The 7,271-nt window shown below is 37.2% G+C and overlaps 1 pseudogene; it reads right to left on the bottom strand.

Annotated features, from left to right (window-relative positions):
- Window positions 1-447: 447 nt before the first annotated feature.
- LOC135232758 (olfactory receptor 2W3-like) lies at window positions 448-1,376 on the bottom strand (annotated as a pseudogene).
- Between the last annotated feature and the right edge of the window lie 5,895 nt (window positions 1,377-7,271).

Here is a 7,271-nt window from a genome sequence, read left to right as displayed (position 1 = left end):
GTATTGTAAATATTTTGACAGTCCATTGGCTCAATTAAATTATAAAATAACAACTATATTGAATATCGGTAAAAAACAAGATCATCATATGATTTTATTAAGTCATAATTTATGTTAGTTGATCTGCAGTATTGAAAGCATCAGTTCACAGCCTTGTCAGATTTTACTTAGTTCTGGCCAACTTGGAAAGGAGGAAAAAAGATGTTTTGACATGTCAGATACTAGGTGCTGTACAAATTAAATTTTATCTCTAATCAAGCCAATCATTAGTATCATATTTGAGGCTTTATAGTACATTTTCTCAGGTCTCACTGCTGATGGTTCTTATTGGGGGTAGATAGAAATATCTAAGTGAATTTTAAAATTTCACTTCAGGAATATTTCATTTCAGGAATTATTTCTATTAAATAAGTTGAAGTAGCAACCTTAGGAAAAGTCACTGCCACCTTATTTTCTAAACAAAAGCCTCTTCAGTGCACCCTTTACATCCTTGTTTCTCAGTGTGTAGATAACGGGGTTCAACATGGGGGTCACCAAATTGTAGAAGAAGGTTAGGAATTTCCCTTGTTCCTGGGAAGAATTATTACCTGGCTGCATATACATACAGATAATATTCCCATAAAACAAGGACACTACAGTGAGATGGGATCCACAAGTGTTGAAAGCCTTCCTTCTTCTTGCAGCCGACTTGATTCTTAGTACAGCGAAGGCAATGTAGCTATAAGAGACGACGATAAGAGACAAGGGCACCAGGACAATTATTACTGATAAGATGAAAACAGTGCTCTCCACAGCTACTGTGTCAACACAGGCAATTTTTATCAGAGCTGGCATCTCACATAGAAAATGCTTCACCCTGCATCTCCCACACCGTGGCGGCTTCATAGTTACTGGAGACATAGCCAGGGACTTCAGGAGCCCAACCCCCCAAGCCACAGACACCAATGTCCAACAGAGCTGAGAGTGCATTATGACAGAATAGTGAAGGGGCTTGCAGATTGCAGTGAAGCGGTCATAAGCCATGACTGCCAAGAGGACACATTCAGTGCCACCCAGTCCCAGGAACATGAAAAGCTGGATGGCACAACCTGTGTAACTGATGGTTTTGTCTGGGCCACCTAAGTTGAAAAGCAGCTGGGGGATGGAACTGGTGGTAAAGCAGACATCTAGGATGGACAAGTTAGTAAGGAAGAAGTACTTGGGTGTGTGGAGGCTAGGATCCAGGCGGAAGACCAAGATAATGATGATATTGCCCCTAAGGTCACAAGGTAGAAAATGACGACAAACACAAAGAGGATCTGCTCTAGCCTGGGTCTGTCTGAGAAACCCAACAAGATGAACTGTTCCTGGCAGCTCTGGTTGTTCACGATAGTGAATAATCAATACAGTACATGCCTGCAGGGAAGCAGATAGGAACATTCCATGATCTTAATAAAGAAGGCCAAGAAATCATCAGGGAGACAAGGGTAATATCAACTGATCATGTAAAATAATTACATAAAATTTCAATATGCTGTTGGAGATACTGATTATATATTTTAAGAAGAATATCTCTTTTTATTTGGTGCTTTTATTTCTTTTTGAATAACAAAGAAGTACAGATCATTGTAGAATATTTAGAAAACACAGACACATTTAAAGACTAGGAAAAGATTGCCTACACCCCAGAAACAACCACCGCTATTATACTGATTTATTTACTTTCCTACTTTCCTTATGACTATATATAATTTGGAAACCCTGGTGGCATAATGGTTAAGAGTTTGGCTGCTAACCAGAAGGTCGGCAGTTCGAATCAACCAGGTGTTTCTTGGAAACCCTATGGGGCAGTTCTACTGTATCCTATAAGGTCACTATGAGTCGGAATTGACTTGATGACAACAGGTTTTGGTTATATATAATTTAGTGAAACCTAAATCATAATGTGTTTATAAATTTATATTCTAAATTTTATTTCACTAGATATAGCAATGTGAGAATTTGCTTTGGTTTAAAAATTCTACCAAAAAGTGTTATTAATATCTGAATAATATTCCTATAGCTGTGAGATCATTGATCAAAACATTTCCCTGTAGTTGGTCACTGAGGATATTTCCAATGTTTTAAAGGCCTTGATAGGGAGATTATTAAAGGGCCTATTTTACTGCACTCTAACATGTTTGTCCCTAAATTTTTGTCAATTGTTTGGTAAAAATGACATCTCATAGTGTTTAAATTTGAAGTTATTAACAGCAAGGTTGATCTTTTTTTTAAAAGTTTATTAGCTTTTTCCATTTGAGAAAACATTCGTCACTGAGCTAGCATGGCATATGTCATAGAAAAATCTATCAATAAAACAACAATGACATTTAGCATAACCATGAAAACAGGGGTAATGGGTAATTTCATTTTACTCACTGGAATTCAAGGTATAACCTTTCAATTTTTATTCAACAATTGACTCCATAACAATAATTTTTTTTTGTAAAAGGTGAACTCACCAATTCTACTTTATTCTTTATATAAAGTTCTTAGTTTCCCTGTCTACAAATAAACACATATTTCATGAAATTGCAATTTTACAAAAGACACAATTGTGTAAACAGTTTTCAATGAATATTGTATTTTAGTAATTTATTCTTTTAATGGGTGGTGTTAATAATTACAGTTTTTAACTGGTCATAACTATGAGCCAGATCTATAGGTCCTCATATCAAATTTTTAAAATGATATAAATGCCAAAAGTAAGCTTGATTTAAAAATATCAATACATTGATAGAGAATATTATTCTGTTGTTTTAAAAAATATACTTTTTTCCAAGAAACGGCTAATTGTAAAATATGAGAAAATTTAAGGAAATCAATATTTCATGTTTCAAACCGATGGATTAACAGAAAGTCATAAAAATGTGGACTTTATAAAAATCGTTATATGCAGAAGAAATATCTCAAAATCCTTTCATTATTTCCTACAACTGAAGGTTCTCTTGATTGCATTATATAATTGGAGAAACAAAAACTTTATATTTGGTAAAGTAGAGTCAGCAAAAGTGAGGGAAACTGTCAATGTGACAGATTGATATTCGAGCCTTGTTTTTCACCAATGCCTTCTGTGCAGCTTGAATTGCTTCCTTTTGATCATATGCTACCTCCTGAAATGGTTGAACATTGACCAATTCTTTTTGGTACAGTAATTCACTGCATTCCTTCTATCTGCTTTTGATGCTTTCTGCATCTTTCAATGTTTTACCCACAGAATCCTTCAACACTGCAACTCCAGACTTGAATTTTTTCTTCAGTTCTTTCAGCTTGAGAAATGCTGAGTATATTCTTCCCTTTTGGATTCTAACTCTAGGTCTTTTTGCATTTCATTATAATACTTTACTTTGACTTCCCAAACCGCCCTTTGAAATCTGCTGTTCAGCACTTTTACTTCATCATTTCTTCCGTTCAGTTCAGCTACTCTACATTCAACAGCAAATTTCAGATTCTCTTCTGACATCCATTTTGGTATGTTCTTTCTTCCCTGACTTTTTAATGACCTTTGCCTTTCTTCATGTACGATGTCCTTGATGTCATCTCACAACTCGTCTGGTCTTCGGTCATTAGTGTTCAACACGTCAAATCTATTCTTGAGATGGTTCTACAAACAAGGGCCTTCTCCTACATAACCACAATGAATAAGTTGCTATCAAATAGATTCCATCTCATGGTGACCTCATGTGTGTCAGAGTAGAACTGTATGCAAAAGAGTTTTCAATGACTGGTATTTTGGAAGTAGTTTGCCAGACTTTTCTCTTGAGGTGCTTCTGGGTGGACTTGAACCTCCAATCTTTCATTTAGGAGCCTAGCAATTTAACTCTTTGCATGAAACATAAGCGTAATATACCATGAAATTCAGGAATTTTATATTTGCATATTAAACCAAACCAAATCACACTACTTGGCATGGAGTAAATTCTGACTCGTAGCTTCCCCCATCATCTAATTCACATACTCCAATTAAGTTTTAGCAATTGTCCTATTTTTTTTTTAAATAGTGAAAGGATTCAGTCCAAAATTACATATTGCATTTAGTTCCCAAGTCTCTAATCTTCTTCAGTCCAGAAAAGTTCCTCAGCCTGTACTTGAGTTTTATGACTTTGACACCTTTGAAGAATACAATGTGGTTATTTTATAAACTGTTCTCAATTTGGGTTTCTTTGCTATTTCCTCATGAGGCACACATCTTTGACAAAAATATGTAAGTGATGGTATGTTGTTCATGTTGCATCATATCAGGAGGGCCCACGATGTCAGTTTATTCCATGACGGAGAATATTAACTTTGGTTACTTGATTAGGGTGGTGTATTTCATGTTTCTCCATTGTAAAGTTGCTCTTTCTTCCACTTGTAATGAATAGGTATTTTATGGGGAGGTACTTTGGAGATGTAAATATCCCATTTCTCACCAAGTTTTCCTCACTTGCTTCACAATCCATTGATGCTTCTTGGCTGACTTAATTATAGCTATGATTTTTACCTAACTGCATCATTCTTTCTGCAGTAACTAGTTGGTATACTACTGTATGAAAAAAATCTTTCTCTTAATTATTTATTTATATCAGTATGGATTTTATTCAACAGGTTATAATATTTTGTATCATTACTTATTTTGATCATCATCTTATCCCAGATTTTTCCAGTGGAAACCCCTTCAACCCAGCTTCTATGTTCTTTTTAAAAAAACTTATTTTGAAATGATTTTAGGTTTACAGAAGAGTTTCAATATAGTACAGAGAGTTCTTGTACAAACCTCACTCTGCTTCCCTTAATGTTAACATTTTACATAAACATGGTTCTGTGTACCTTTGGCATATCTGCATCATTCTTTGAAACAGTCCTTACTTTTTAGCACAACAACATATTCCAGCCTAGTCTTATACTTTATTATACTTTTTTTCTTATACTTTTTCTTGTCCTGGTCCTGGAATTAGCCATTTCTTCAAGTATCCTGACTCACAGGGACTTGTGATGCTCCCTGGGTTCTTAGTGTGTTACTTCCCTTGAGGAGATCACACTCTGTAGCAATATGATTACATTAGACCACTTCCATTCAGAGAAGGCAACTTATTCTTACTAAGATTAACACATACTCTGAGTATGGATTTGTTTTCCTGGCCTGTAATGCCTCAGCTAGCACCACTGTCCAAGAGCTCAAAGAATGCCTGATTTACCAATCAGGGACTCCTGCAAAATATTGCCTCAGACCAAGAGGAAAGCCACTTTGTATTGAAGGAAGCGTGACAATGAGTACATAACTATGGGACTTCCTGGGCTTACCATATACTTTATCATTTAGAAGCTGTTTGTCTTATAGGACATTAACATGGTCTTTTGAATGTGAAGCTAAGTTGCTGGCTTGGCAATGGCATCCTGCAGGGTTTGATTATTATCCTTTGAAATGTGGTAGATGTCTTGAAGAAATGGCCATGATACTGTGATGTGCCACTGATAGGCAGAACATGGGTCCAAAAACCTAGGGCATAAATAAGAGTGACCCTCTCATCATCACTCCCAATGACCCCATTTGGGGACTTTGTGCTTTCTATTCCCGCTACTTTATGATCAGTGGGTCTAGAAGTGCTGGGTTCCAGGGTGAGTGGGACACTTCCACGAGGGGGCACAGTAGGAGTTTCACTGAACCTAGTTATGGATTCCACCTGATCGTATGAGTTACTCATGCCAGTAGACTAGCAGGAAAAGAAAGAAGCTACTATAATAACAGAGGTAATTAGTCTTAATTATCTTAAGAAAGTAATTACTGCTATATAAAGTAGTAGGGGGAATATGTCTAAAACTCAAGATATTCACTGAAGCTCCCATGCCCTGTTTTATCCATGAAGAGGAAATTACAGCCAACATAGCCTGACAAAGGCATGGGAATCTGGCACTCAGGCCCCTAAGGGAGGTCTGAGTCATACTACCAGGCTCCCAGGCATGCAATCTAGACTAGCAAAAGTTTTGACTGAGAGTGTGAGGGTATCTAAAACAGGTGGTAGACGAAAGATATATGAATATCAACTACACCTTGGAACCACTGCAGCAGTGGGGGTCGATGCTGATGCCATTAACCCTCCTTTGATAAATCTTTTCTAGAAATTATAAGAAGTCCCTATGTGAAGAATCAGAGGTGTGAACACAGTATGAGACCTGAGTGAGTCTGAGCAATGCAGTGGGTAAAGTGCAGCACAAGCTGTCAGTGTTCTGCCCATAACTTTTCATAACTCTTTATGAATTTTGTTCCCACTGGCCTATGACATGTTTTCATTCTGAATAGTTAGCAGTAACATTTCTTAGGGGATTACACTAACTCACTTTGCTTGTTGCTCATGGAGCTTGTTGCTCATGGACAGCCAGAAGTAGTTGCAAAAGTATGTTCCCTAGGGGCACACCTTGACAAATAACCAAGCATGAATTCTCCAGTTCTGATGCACCTGATAAGGAAAACTCTACAGTTACTCCAGAATTCCCTGGGGGATTGGATCTAAGTTACCTTCTTTGCTAGTTTTCCATTGCTGTATAACAAATTACTACAACTTTAATGACAACACTCATTAATTAGCTCACAGGTCTATAAGGCAGAAGTCAAGGTGAAAGAGGAAGAATCTGCTTCTAAGCTCATTCAAGTGTTGGCAGAATTCAGTTCCTTGCACTTGTAGGACTGAAGTCTCCATTTACTCCCTGGCTATTGGGGTGAGGTCACTCTCAGTTGCTAGAAGCTGCTCTCTGGTCCTTGATATTGTCAGCTTTATATTCAGAGCCAACAACTGCACATCAAATCTTTCTTGTGCTTTGAATCTCTCTAATTGCCCCTTCTGCCACCAGCTGGAGAAAGCGTTCTGCATTTAAAGGACCTTACGTGATTATATTAAACCTGTTGCCGTCGAATGGATTCCAACTCATGACGACCCTATAGGATAGAGTAGAACTGTCCTATATGGAGGTGCCTGGTGGATTCGAACTGCTGACCTTTTGGTAAGCAGCTGTAGCTCTTAACCACTATGCCACGAAGGTTTCCAATGTGATTATATTAGGTCCACTCATATTATGTCCACTCATATAATCTCCTTTTTATCATATAACCTAATATAATAAAAAAACAGTTGCAGCAGTACATCCATAGGGAACTGCTAGAAATTCAAGCCAAATTCAGAAGAGGATGTGGAATGAAGGATATCATTGCTGCTGTCAGGTGGATTTTGGCTGAAAGCAGAGAATACCAGGAAGATGTTTACCTGTGTTTTATTGAC

This window comes from Loxodonta africana, chromosome 1, assembly GCF_030014295.1.
Source record: "Loxodonta africana isolate mLoxAfr1 chromosome 1, mLoxAfr1.hap2, whole genome shotgun sequence".
In the NCBI taxonomy this organism is placed as follows: Eukaryota; Metazoa; Chordata; class Mammalia; order Proboscidea; family Elephantidae; genus Loxodonta; species Loxodonta africana.
The sequence above is the reverse complement of the archived record's forward strand: the minus strand, read 5'-3'. Positions and strand labels throughout refer to the sequence as shown.